General features: G+C 36.2%; 1 protein-coding gene across 1 annotated transcript in view; it reads right to left on the bottom strand.

Annotated features, from left to right (window-relative positions):
• The window catches only part of GLIS3 (GLIS family zinc finger 3), a 164,932-nt gene that overhangs the window by 51,081 nt on the left and 98,943 nt on the right, over positions 1–14,908 (bottom strand). The gene's annotated exons all lie outside the window — the stretch shown is intronic.

Below are 14,908 nucleotides of genomic sequence, written 5' to 3'. Positions count from 1 at the left end.
TTTCTAGCAAGACACAAAAACCCACGAACTACAAGCCTGTATCATTAGAAAGACCATCTTTACACAACAGTTAATGAATGTTTACTCTAAAAACCAGACTTTTTGAAGCCTTGTGAATCTCTGATGCTTAAGATGAAAGGAAAGAAAAGAAAGTCTTTCCAACAATGCAGAACATACATTCTTTCCTGATAACCAGATTTCAGTGAAAGTATTCCAGAGAAGACACGCTTACCTATGGTGGAAAAAGTCAGGTAGATGGTAGTTTTATTTTGAAATGGAGCAATTTGTAGTTTCTAAGTTATTAACTGTAGAAAAGGAGGATGTAATACCTTCATTACAACAAGTCACTTAAGTACATGGAATGCATTTGGCATTCTGAAGGTGTTTAACACTCCTAAACATACTCCTGATTAAACCAGTTTTTTTTAAATATTATGTGGAATTAATTGTGTAATGTTTTCCTAAACTGCAATACAGAAATCATAGTTACCGAGCTTTTATTTTTACTGTTGCATGAAAATTGAAACCGTTAAGTAGCTCGTAAAGAAAATTTCCCCTCTGTACTTCCTAACCTTGGGAGTTATTTTTAAAACGTATTCATTGGAATGTCCATATCCATGGTTACTTTATCTTTTTATGAGGATAATTGTCAAAAGCAATAAATAATATATTTACAGTGAAACGTCAACAAAAATCAAAAGCAGTGCTATGACTTTAAAACACTTGTGTTCTCATGAGTGTGCTGTTCATCTTTGTATACACAGAGATGGTGTTCAGCATACTAGGTAACAATCCCATAAAATTACACTATAATTACATAGATTTATATAAAATAATCTCTGCAGCATGTAAAGCCCTGCTGGATGCACCATGCACTTTTGAGCCCTGTCTGGAAATAGACAGCAACCTTCATTATGAAATACACTTAGACACTTAGACTGTAGGAACAGCATAGTAATACCTGTGTGAATACTTTAACATTAGGAGCAGATATTCAGTGGCCAAGTGTTTAAGAAATTAGTTAGTTTTCACTGTAAAAGGAACTGCTCTGATTATCTCAGCTGATCACCAGTGTAACAAAGACTGAAGACCTTGCTCTGGCAAACAACATCTGTCTGCGATGTGATCCATTCACAGAAAAGTATCTAGTCTTGAGTTTAAAAGTCAATGACAGACAGCCCAGCTTCCTCTTAATGCAACTGTTCCCTAATATTATCTGGTATTAAAAATCATCACTTTTTCCTATCTGAATTTGTTTTGCTTTAGCATCCAAACTGTCCATTTTCTTTCGTCTTTTTCTGCTATATTAACTTGGTAAGTAACTTATGATTCTAGGTATTTCTGTTATCAAGTCACTTAACTTTCTCCCAAATAACTTATATATATATATAAATTCTTTGCTCTCTTATTGTAAACAACACTTTCTCAAACCCACTTTGAAATTGACTCTAAAACCAAAAGAAATAAAATTAAATACGCTTAGAAGTATTGACACCTGAGAAGTATTTGATTCTACAGTAGTTTCCTCCAATATACATGTTACTGTCTTATTCTGATACTCTCACATTTAGCTTTTTATTACATCTTTTTTTTTTATAATTTCAATCAGTTTTATATAGCGATCCTCCAATATTTTTCAGCAACACTGCATTTAGGGGGGATCATCTTTTATTTTTTAAGTGTGAAGGATATGCATTTCTCTAGTCTGTTGCCATGTGTGGGGAAATATTTATGGGATATTATGATGAATACATTTCATTAACCAATCTGGTCTCCCTCTAATGTTATGGGGGGAAGGGTGTTTTTCCTTTTTAAATTTGACTTTGCTAAACATCAGCTTCCCTATAAACATTAAATTGCAACTGCTGTCTTTCTGTGTATCAGGAGCTAGCCAGTGTCTATGCAGAGTCTCAATAACAAACCTAGATACTTCAGTGACAGAAAACACTTTATTCTTCAGTAAAACAAAATACATGCCTTGTGCAACAAGCAGAAGAGACTAAGAGGCCCCCAAAACTCTGTGATATAGGGAAATGATTGGATGAGATGCATCCAAATGACCACAGAAAGTTAGCTGTGACCTATGCTTGGTGGAAAGGTGAAGAACTGTCCAAATTCTGCCAGATGAACTTGAAGGAAATCAACTCAACTCCACACACACACCCAGGATGTACTAACCAGATGCTTCCAATACTTTCCTATACAGGTGCAGAATACCAGTTTGTTTGGCTTAGTAACCTGGTCAGCCGTGATGAAACTTTGATGATGCAAAAAGAGAAGAAAAAAGTGCATTCACAAACTAAGATACATATCAGAGGTGAGAAATTCCTCCCTGATCTTACAAGGTCAACAAGATAAGAAGTTTCACCCTAGCAAACTTGCTTTCCATGAAAAAGTATTGAAAGAAGCAACATCTCTACCTTCCACACCTCTTCTTCATTAAGCACAATGGATGCAACTTCTGATCCAAGGACACCTGGCACCATAACAGTGTGGGACTGGGCTCTCCCCACAACATCCACACAGGTAGGAAAACCAGCAATTTTCTAGATGTACAGTTCAGATCAGACCTAGTGCTCCTTTGCTAGTTAACCCATGGCTAACCCACATAAGTCCATGACTGATTGCACATGACCACATAGATGCATACTCTAAAAACTCTTCACACAATACAGTTTGGTTTTCCATTGATAATTTCTGTGGTCCCCTTCTAACTACTTCTGCAGTCACCTGGGATATGAAATATAGGATCAATATTTCAGTAGTAGTCTCACCAGTGCTAGGCATTCAGGTAACATTACTTTTCTGAATCAAGCTTTTTCACAGAATCACAGAATCTTAGTGGTTGGAAGGGACCTTTGAGATCATCGAGTCCAACCACATTAAAAAAAAAAAAAAAAAAAAAACCACACAAACAAACAAAAAAACACAACACAAAACCAAACAAACAACAACACCCCCCCCAAAAAAAAAAAAAAAAAAAAAAAAAAAAAAAAAGCATCCATCAACTAAACCCCACACACAACACCCCACCACAAACCAACAATCCCGGGCACTAGAGCATGCCCTGAAGAGCCACGTCTACACGTTTCTTAAATACCTCCAGGGATGGTGACTCCACCACCTCCCTGGGCAGGCTGTTCCAGTGCTTGACTACTCTCTCAGTAAAGTAATTCTTCCTAATATCTAATCTAAACCTCCCCTGCCGCAACTTCAGACCATTTCCTCTGGTCCTGTCGTTATTCCCTTGGGAGAAGAGGCCAACCCCTCATTTCACTCATTCGAGGACTGTGTCAGCCTTGCTTAAGTCATAGCATTTTACAGAGTTTTCATCACAGTTGGTAATATTAAATTCCCACTCAGACTCACTTTTTGCTAGGCAGAATTTCACATCTTGTACATAAAAGCTATGTATCTCCGTTCTTGCTTGTGCTGCTTTACATTTGGCTGATTTACAGTGCACCTTTTTATAACACAATAATTCAGCAAAGTTAATCAGATCATCTGTTAACAGTGTGATATCCTCTGTATTTGTGGCTTTACTAGTCCCTGTTAAATGTACAAAGTTCACCTACTTAGCACCACTATTTTGAGAACAAGTGAAGCATTCTTTATCTAGTGTGTGCCCTGCTAATGGAATTTAATACAAAAAACTCACAGAAGCATAGAATCATTTTGGTTGGAACAGACGCTTAAGATCATCGACTGACCGTTAACCGAGCACTGCCCAGTCCACCACTAAACCACGACCCTAAGCACCACATTGTCTTTTAAATATCTGCAGGCATGGCAATTCCACCACTTACCTGGGCAGCCTGTTCCAATGTTTGATAACTCTTTCAGTGAAGACATTTTTTCCTAATATCCAATCTAAACATCCCCTGGTGCAACTTGAGGCTTTCCTCTTGTCCCATCACTTGTTCCTTGGGAGAAGAGACTGACACCCACCTCTCTACAACCTGCTTTCAGGTAGCTGTAGAGATCTCCACATAAGGTTCAAAAATGTTGTGTGGTTCAAACATGAAAAGCCCTAGAGAAAGACAATTATACTGTATACTATCTTTTGTAAAAAGAGAACTGCAGGCATTCCACTAGTAGTATTTTATATTCCATTTCACACTGATCCCCATCAGCACTGGGACAAAATTCAGTGCAAGACATTCTTTGGAAACAGTATTATATGCCTATGATTCCACATTTGAATTCCATTTAAGGTCTTTTAATTAGTAAATTATTATTGAATAATATTGGACTATTTTTAAATATCCTGTGCTTATAATCAACAATTTTATTTAGGTTTTTTTCAGGAAAACATCAATACACAAGCATAGCACTAATTTTCTACTTTTTCGTTCTTCCATTCCAGACTGTAGAAGTAATAGGTTGATAACACATGCTCCCTCAAAGAGCTGATGGATATGGGAGAAGAAAATGAAACAAGTGAGACTCTACAAAGGCAAAAAAGGACCCCAAGGTGTTTCACATAGCCTTCTGAGTCTTCGGAAACAGAGTGAGATAACTTGTTATAGCATGTGCTGAAAAATCCAAACTGGTACGAGCCTGCCTGCTTGAAGATAGTATAGAATGTTGCCTCTACCTCATGCAGATAGACTGTTTGGACTTTGACATGATCCCATTCACCACAGCAAGTTACTGTCTGGGATTGCTTTGACAAGCTGCTTGACCTGCTTACTTTGGTAATATTCATAAGCTGACCATAAGCATGACAAATTAAAGTTTTAAATACTAGACTTTGGAGAACATTATCTGAATGAAAATATAAGCCATTTCTGAATTTTTAGGAAATGCTGTCATACATGAATGCATACATGCAAATGGAGGGAATGGTATCCCTAAAAAATATGGAGGAAAAAATAAATCCAGTGTACATATAGGCCCCAAACCAAATCTTGGAATTGTTTGGTAGTCATGTAGCATTTTAGAAAGATTTATTTGCACTTAAAGGGCAAATTAATTACTTAAAAAAGTTTATGTCTATCTCTCAAATAATTTTGAATGCTCTGATATGCTGACCAGGTAGGTTCTTCTGTGTAAGCCCCAAGGCAGGTTGTATGACAAGGACAAAGTATCTTTCCTCAGCTTTGCATTTATCACACGCACAGATGTAAAAGCTGTTCTTTACATGGCTTTCAAACAGGAATGATGCATTTCAAGCTTTAATTAATAGTCTTTTAAAAAGCATTTCCCTTCCTCAACAGCATTAGCATTAGCAGCAGCTCTGCAAGAGATGTAAGGGCTTTCAAAAAATTGAGGCTAAGACCTCATATGAAAACCTTTTAAATAGCTTTTTATTCCTCCAGCCTCTCCTGCCTGGCAATCTTGTGAACACCACATAATTAGTGTCAGACATCATTCAAACTGCTGACATCAGGTGCTCACCAACAAGGAGGCTGCATGCCACAGCTGAGATTTAAAAGCCCAGGTTCATTTCATGTGAAATAAGTGCTTTGCTTTTAACCCTTAAAGTGTTTAAATGGGGAAAAATATAGTGTTCAGGGCAGCAATTCATTATAGTGCAACCATTTCTATCTGAACAGAATAAGTTTTGTGACATGGTGACTGAATGCCTTAATGGATGCTTATATAAGGCTATATTTTCCTCAAAGCTATGCAAAGGCTGGGACTTATTTTCTGCTTTTATAGTTAAGCTTATGAAATGATACAATGTCCTGGAATTCTTTGCTTCAGTAAATAATGACAGATTATGTTTATATGTGTTGGATGTGATTAAAGTAGATGACTTTTGGCCTAATCATTCAATGACAATGTGGTCCAAAGCTTATTAAAGTCAATAGGTAATTAATCCCTATTTCTCCTCTAAAAAAAAGAAGATTCCCTCCATTGCAATATCCTTACTTCAGGTATTTCTGGTAGATTGCATTAAAAGTTCACAATTCAGTATTGCATAAGTATAAATGCAAACAAAAGATAATTACAGACTATGACAAAGCCTAAAGTAAAAATTGTTATTTCTTTGTACTTTCTACTTTAAGCCAAAAGGTTTATTATACTCAATAGATGTGTAAGAAAGTTCAGATGAGTCAGATGTAAGATTTAGGGGACTACTCAGTGCTTATGGCTATAAGCTCATATTTTAAGACTAAGGAACTAAGGAACACATAATGCTTTTTGTGTGTATGTGTGGATAGAATAGGATTAATAAACTATATCCTAACCCAATTTCAGTTTTCCAATACATCCATCTCTTTGGGTATATTTTAAGCTCATATTCATTATGAGCTACATACTGCTACTGTAAGAGAAAAATGCAATGAAATAAACGGAAAAAAAAAAGGAGATATTCACGCAAAGCAAAAATTTACACATTGGTCAATGTATGGGAAATCGAACTGGGCTACTTTTTCAGACAGACACACGAGGGGTTGGTCTCTTGCATTCTCTTTGAACAAAATCTCATTTCACTTTATCAGTCACACTGTTCATGCTTGGCTGAGTGTTTCCATATGTAGACAGATTACTTGAGTTTATCAATAAAACTCAATATTTGAATCTCCTTTCCAAGGAGATCAGTATTCACAGAGAACAGCCTGGTGGTGTTCTGACAGGAGAAACAGGAACAGTTGATTAAGGATGACATCAAATTGCAGTAAAGGTGGTAGGAAAACAGGTAAGGAACTGTCCCCACCCACAATACTCTCTTATTGTGAGAGGTCTCCAGGTGGTTCTTATTATTTATGTGTTCCTGATAAATGTAGCCTGCTTATTTCTCCTTTTCATTTCAGTACTCTGGAGGTCCTCACACTTCTCACATTTTAAAGATCCACACCACACCGTACACTCTTACTTTCTAGGTAACACCATGCCTAAAGACACAAATGCCTCAGATGAAACGAAGCACAGTACATTGAATGTTATTTATCCCCTGAAATAATGGTGTTAAGAGCTTCATTCACCATGGAAATGTCTCTTGTTTTCATTAGTTTTAGTAAGCATGGCCATTTTGGCCTTGGAAGCTATTTCTGTTGCTGTAGAGAAGGTAAATATTATGACAAGTCCCTTCAAAAGAAACTATTACTGAACTCATCAGCTGCTACTGATTCAAAAACCATATGGTACAGAAACCATTAGAGGAAAAATGAACAATTTGGGAATTCTTTCCTTGCTTCCTTTTGGAAGAAGCGCTCCTGACTTTTTCTGTTTTTTCTCCTTTCTTTCTCTTTCTCCTTGGCTTTTCTCAAAGGTTGCTTTTGATCTTCTAGTAACTGAAGTATCTGTATTCATTCATCTGCATTCATGCAGCTTTCTCTACTAAAAGTCGACACGGTTCTAAAATTGTTCACTATTAAAGCAGCTATTATTATTGCTAAACCCCAGAAAAGTAATCTAGATTTAAATACTTCTTCCTTCTAGTAAACTTGCAAGAACTAAATAACCTTCCATCATATTAAAAAACCAGCTATTTCCTTGCAGGTATTTTAAAAAATACATGCAGGAACAGTAGCTTCCCCTCCAACACAAATTCAAACACGTAGATACATCTCATTTCCATAGTTCAGATCTCTACAGAATCTCATGGCAGACATATGATACAGACCATAGGCTTTCAAACATGGAGATGAGAGAGTGTAAATCACATTCTCACTGGGAAGATTATGATGTTTTACAGCATTTTGCTCTTTGTGAATTTCACACAGGACTAAATTTTGATCTGTATTACACTAGGGGAAAAAATGGAGTAAAAGATCAGGGAACCTCTGAAACCACAGACCAAATGGGAAAGAAACATGAGTCTAGAGGGTTCTTCCTCACCAAACTCTGTATCTAAATTCAGCTTATTCACAATTCATTCAATTTTCTATAAACAGAAATAGAACAGAAATCTATATACACAAATAGGAATATTAAATCCTGTCCCATCCTATCCTACCTATAAACATGGAAACTGGGACTGAAAAATTCAAACAAACGTGAAAGATACAAATACTACCGAAGTTATTTCTTCTTACAGTTATTTGAAAATATATCACCTGATTGCCATTTTTCAGGGATACAATGATATTAGAGTCAGAAAAGCACTAGGATGATCCTCCAGCCTAGAGTATTGGTAAACTCTCATACTTATGGTACATAGCACACAGCTGACACTGCAGAACTTTTAGCACAGCTTTTTACAGACCTGGGTATTAGGTTCTTTCTACCCCCAGCATATATACAAAAAGCCAGCTGCTATCTGGCATAGGCTCTCTTAGTAAACTTCATGTACTATTTACAGCGCCAAAATTCATTTTTCTTAAAGATTTTTCTTTTAATTGAAAAAAAAAGCCATATAGATCACTGCCAAGAGCAAAATAGGCAGTGAGAGAGCCATTTGATCTTTTATGGGTGCAGCATGTGCCTTGAGGAAATACGCTAACATACAGTATAACATGCCCATAAACACTAACTTTGTATCCAAAGAAATTAAGTACTTTAGTTATCCTGGACAAAAAAAAAAAAGTTTGAATGGCTCCAATATTGACAAAGCAACACTGATGTTAATCAAAGGGCCTGGTTAAAGAGGTTTTATTAAAGCAAAAGCATAAGGCATAATTTAATTAGTTGCTTGTTCTTGTAAAGTGCTGTTCAACTTAAAGTGCCTGAGACAGACAAGCGCAATGCATACAGGAGGAGGCATCATTAGAAGAAAAAAATATGCTTGGCCAAACCTTAACTTGCATTTAGAAGTTCAAGGTTCACTGGAAAAATGCACCTAACACTATACTGGAAAAGGCAACTATCTTAATTTTAGTAAAATATTTACATACCTGTTGCACTTTTATTTTTCCTGCCAAATTGGCTCAATCATATGTAACTTCTTGCATAAAAACAATTTTAATTTAATTCTATGAACAGAATATTTTACTGTTAAAATAACAGAGGATTAAACTGTGCTGCTGTTCCAATTTGTATGGTGAGGAGTACCTTCTTCCAAGTAAGCTGACAGGGATACAGAGAAGCATACTGTTTGTTTTCAAGAACCAAGAAGTCTTAGATTCTCCATTATGCAACAACAACCTCATCAGGTGACAGAATTTTTTGCAAATTTTATATGATGGAATTTATTTAACATTTTTCCATCTGGGACATAATGTTTCTTGAATGCATCTTGTTGAATTAATGAGAAGTTCAAGCCACTCAATCCATGGTCTATTTGTGGTCCACTCAGTTTATACTCTAGAAAGGACTGTTTCTGTTACACTCTGGCAGAACCAAGAAATATTCAAAAAGATGGAAGAGCCTACTTTTGGAGAGTATTTATTTTTAATTTTTCCTCTGTATTATTAATAAAAGCATGCCTATGAACTAACCAATTTCACTTAACTGGTGAAGAAAAAATAAGAAAATTAGAATCATAAGTCTATGAAAAAATTAAGGCTAAAAATTGGATTTTTTTCACTTTTTAGTCTGTATTTTGATAAGAAGAATATATTTTTTCTGTATTTAAAGCAAATATGTTATCATAGCATTAAGTCCAAAGAACAGCCATCCCAACCTTTTTCAGCTCATTTCTTCAGGATGAGGGAAACTTGAAAAATACATCCTTTTCATTGCACGCAACTCCTCTGCTTTTGTTAGAGGATTTAGTTCTTTTTATTCATTGAGTAATTCAGGTGTTTCATGTATGAAACAGAAAAAGGAATTTAGCTGCAATGTCATAGCCACAGTGCTGTTTGAAGGAAAAGTCTATCACTATGCAGTTGTAACATTTCATTTCATAGAAGATAGTACTTTTGCACAGTTAAAGTGAGTGTGCTGGAGGGAAGAGCTTTCTTTTAAAATGATCTGTTCACACACACATTATTTTTTTCCCCCAAAGATTGATTGTCAAATCATAAAACGGAAGAAATTACACCTGTATTGTCAACAGTACTCTTTCAAAATTGAGAATGGCATGTAACCAGCTCCAGCACAGGAACTTCAGATGTCTAATTAAATGAAATGTATAGTTTCCTTTTGCAATGTACTTAGCATTTGCCTTTTAAACAACATTTTGAATGTTACTTTATCAATGAATCCCTCCAATGTCTATATGAGAAAATAAGGAAAACATTACTCTTGTCCTACACAACGGACCTGAGGCCAAACATATAGTGGAATGGATATGGTCATCTAGTGGGAATGAATATGATAATTAAGCTGAGAAGTCTTACCTCTGCCAGTAATAATATTTTATAATAAATGTGCAGTGGTGACTAAAATATTATGGGGGTTGTGTTTCTGAGATAAATCTCCTTTTAAATAAATTATTCCAAAGTTTTATTCCTTGCGCTGCCTTTTAGTAGAATTTTTTGTGATACATAATCTGTGTATCTTCATAGCTATGGCTATCCACTATACTTGCATACTTGACTACAAGGATTACTTGGCTATCCTCTAACTGTACTATTAACTTCAAATTTCCATCTGTTTGAGGAACAGAAATAACACATACTAGTTTTTTCTACCTCTGTTTCGTAACACTCACTTTGTACCATGATAATGTCAGTGATTTTTTACAGGAAATTTCAATCCTAACAGTTTTACATAAAAAGCAAACAAGAGCATGTTACCTTGTGATATTTCTAACTATTGGGAGGCATGTGAAGTATACAGAAGTTACACTCATGCTATATTCATCAACAAACATTCAGCATTTTCTAATATTTCAAGTAGTTAATTTGAGTTTACAGTTGTTTCACCTGAATTGTCTGGGGCATCCAGAATACATTCTGTATTTAAAATCCACACCACATACCCCAAAACTACATAACTAGAAAATAAAAAAAGAAAATAGTCTATTATAATATTCATTTTATGAATTTCAGAACTTTAAAAAACTACTCCATTGAAATTTGGCAATTTTCAAAATAAATATACTACTGCAAAATAAAAATTGAGAGTTTTATACAGAAAGTGTTTTATACTGAAAATCATGTTTAGACTTTTCCCATTGCCTTCTTCCAGATTCAGCTGAGGCAATTTGCTGATTTTAACATCAATCTGCTTATTGCTTTTGCTAGCCCTGAGCTGAATTTCCCAATAAATAAAATATTAATCAAAATTACTAGCTCAGAAATAGCAGGAACAATTCTTAAAGACACCGAAGTGGGCCAAATAGAATCATAGAATGGTTAGAGTTGGAAGGGACCTTAAGGATCATCGAGTTCCAACCCCCCTGCCATGGGCAGGGACACCTCCCACTAGAGCAGGTTGCTCAAAGCCCCATCCAGCCTGGCCTTAAACACTTCCAGGGATGGGGCATCCACAACCTCCCTGGGCAACCTGTTCCAGTGCCTCACCACCCTCACAGTAAAGAATTTCCTCCTGATATCTAATCTAAATCTCCCCTCTTCCAATTTAAAACCATTACCCCTTGTCCTGTCACTACACTTCCTGACAAAGAGTCCCTCTCCGGCTCTCCTGTAGGCTCCCTTCAGATATTGGAAGGCTGCTATGAGGTCTCCCCAGAGCCTTCTCTTCTCCAGGCTGATAGTCTTCCTCCAAATAAAAAATGAGAAATAAACACACTAGTTTTAAATCAGATTAATTGATGCTTTATTAAAAAGTGTTCAGATTAGCATCTGTATAGCTACTGAAAATATATGGAATAGAAAACTCCACAAAAGTTACTATTTAGCAAAAATTTAAGCAAATGTGAATGCCTAAACAATCTTAACATGGATGTATTACTGCCAGCCCATACTATAATAGTTTTGTCATAATAACCAGGTCACAATTTCGCATTCCTTGAATATGCACCACTTCCACTGGAATCGGTGGGAATTTTGGATATGCAAAGAAAGTAGAATTAGTTTCTTAATCCTCAAGCCACAATCCATGATAATTATAGTGCCTCAACTCATAATACTGCTGGCTGAACAGCTCTTTTAAGGCATTACCAGTAGGATTCTGCTGATTTAGTCTAAAAATCATACCAAGACCTTGGGTCTCCACTCTCATCTGTAATAAGTAAATTAAACTAAGCAATTAAAAGTTTAGAGTTAAATGTATTTTGAGCTGTTTAGCAACATAGCCTTACCTCTTCTTCCTCATTTGTTCCCTGCTAAAAGGGAAATCAGTAATACAACTCAGCACGTAAAATCCTAGCTTTCCCCTCTTCTGGGCAGAGCCACTTAGGCACCTCTCCTTTCACAGCAGCACAGGGGAATATTCCCCTCACAGTTTAAGAGAGATGGATTGCAGAAAAGAACAGTTGTGGAAAATAAGGCAAAAGTGCTTGCATTGTAATCAGTGGGAGTCCATCACAATAGCAAACAGCCAGGGGATGTTTCCTTCTTACCCCAGGAGTAAACCATATGCAAATTTCCAGCAACATTCAAAACCCACTTCCCAGCTCAGTACATGTTTTCTATTCTTGGCTGCTTAGCACCCTCAGCTTTTTTCAATTAGGTCCTGTTTGTTTAGTTTAACAAAAAAAAAAAAAAAAAAAAAAAAAAAAAAGACAAAAAGCTCTAAAGAAAGGATTAAGCCCTGTATCTTATGGAGAAAGAACATAAATTAGAAATTCTTTTTGAATCTGGAGTATGCATTCTTTAATCTTTCGCCCTGCTGGGAAATGTAATAAGAATAAAGGCAGAAAGAAGCTTTTTTGCTTCGTTTGATTTGTTCAGCTGAAAACATGCTTTTGACTATCTGAAACTAAATCTCACAATTCATGACAACTCAGACAACACTCCCACATGTTATAAGCCTGTGAGTTAAAAAGAGAGCTGGGAAAGCTTATAGAAACCCACCTGGTGAGCAAGCTCTCCAGATTCAAAAGGGCAAGACAGAAGGCCATATGGATGTGAAGCAAGCAAGCCATGACTGGGAGAAGATGGTGACAAGAGTTTAGGTGCTGGTAATGCAGTTGTTCGGTGAGGTGTGCCCTCAGAAGGAAAACAATTTTCAAAATTACCAACAGATCTGACTGATGGGTATGAGTTTGCCAGGGATGAGAAAGGCAATGGAAGAGGCCAGAGGTTGGAAAAGGTGAAGTGTTGGTTACCATCTACTACTTCTTTGCAGTAGAATTAACTGAAGTCTAATGATTATGCTTTGAATTTAAAATGGAGAAAATTTGATGAAAAAAACCCAGAAGTCAAAAGAGAATGCTAAAAGCAGAAACAAGGACCTTCTTCTTTTCAGTATAGAAAATCACGTTGCCTGCATGTGCCACATCAAATTGTGAAAGATTTTTGATGTGATCCCATGAGAGTAAAAACAGCAGCAAGAGAAAACTCTGGAAGTTATTTTCCTCCATTTGGTGTGATGTACCCAAGTGTAAAGAATCAATACGTACAAATGCATAGAAAAGGAAATAAAACAAGGCTGCTGTTCCTTCCCTTCCTCCTCCCTCTTAACATCAAAAAAGACATACTAAGGAAGCAGCCTTGTTGTTGATGAATATGCTAATAAAGATACTGTGGTGTTGATTATTTTTATTCTCTATCTCTCTAATAAACTTAAATAATTCATACAACATTTACATCTCAAAACCAACCTTTAAAATACTAAAGACATCTACATAGCTTAATAAAACAAGCACCTACTCATTTCATGTCAGGCACAGCTTAGAGGTGTGCTGAACCCTTTTCTCTCCCTGAGGCTCCTAAGAAAAGTAGCATGGCAGCGATGCAGGAAGAGAATTACTATGGAATTTAGGAATAAACCAGTTTCTCTGCTCTATAGTACAGACCCTCCAATACATCTACCAATGGATTTCTTTCCCCTGAATGTGTAAGCAGATGAGTCTCTTATCGAGCTTACACACAAGTAGTTCTCACCACACAACTGGGCTTAAGCTATGGTTAACCTTAAGTGATCATTATAGAGCAAGGGCAAGAAATAATAAATAGAGGAATTCAGAAGGGTGTTAACAGAATAATCACAAGCCTTGATTAATCTAATAATTTTCTTCCAGTCATGCAACAGGTGTCATTTTTGAGGTAAGTCTTCAAGGGTTTACAGACTTCACAGAAGCAGAACACTTTGGGAATAAATCCAAGGCTAGGATGACAGAAGCCAGAGCATGCAAAGCCAGGCAAAAGAATGAGATGCATAAAATAAGGACAGGAAGAAAAAGAAGATTAGTAAGCATGGCATATTACTAAAGATACATACATATGCCCATTCCTCAAGTGAAGTGTTTGTTCAATGAGTGAGTTGCAAGACTTTTATTTATTTATGTGGCATGTCTGGCACTACAACTGTTTGTGGAATACCTAGAGGATATTTTAGATAATAATAGATTAATGACTGTGTCTAATTTTTACTGCTTATGAGTACAGCCAAAAAAGAACAAAAGCCAAAATACCTGCAGATTCAGAGGCATGAGTAGGGGATGAGCTGTGCAATTTTCTGAGGGCAAGGATAAGAAGCTCTGAATTTCACTGAAGAAAAATATAAGGATGACTCAGTAAATAACTATCCTTAGAACATACCACCAGTGCATGAAGCTAAGGGTATTTTTCTCCTCTTCTTCGTGGACATTGCATTCTTCTTAGTATGTATTTCCTCTTGGCAACCTAACATTTACCTCATTCACTGTGAATCATTACAGCATTGAATAGTGATTGAAACGAATCTTTTCCCACTGTGAAAGGATGTCTTAGAGAAGCTACAAAAGATATTGGAGCTATTTTTGCATGTTTGGCCAAAATCATGGTGCTTGTTTTTTTTCAAACTGACAATAAAAATTATGTTCTATTTTAATGGCTTGCACCATTAAAACAAAGCCAGATGATAAAAAGTACAGATAAGTGCACAACACAAAGACTAAATGAAAATGAACGGCAGATGAAAGTTACATGAGCTAATAGAAACAGAAGACTAACTCTGAGCCTGGATTTATGCCCACCTCCTAATCAAGTGCAATGCTAAAAGTGTGTTGATGTGCACCACAAAA

The sequence above is a fragment of the Numenius arquata genome, chromosome Z (genome assembly GCF_964106895.1).
Source record: "Numenius arquata chromosome Z, bNumArq3.hap1.1, whole genome shotgun sequence".
Classification (NCBI taxonomy): Eukaryota; Metazoa; Chordata; class Aves; order Charadriiformes; family Scolopacidae; genus Numenius; species Numenius arquata.
The sequence above is the reverse complement of the archived record's forward strand: the minus strand, read 5'-3'. Positions and strand labels throughout refer to the sequence as shown.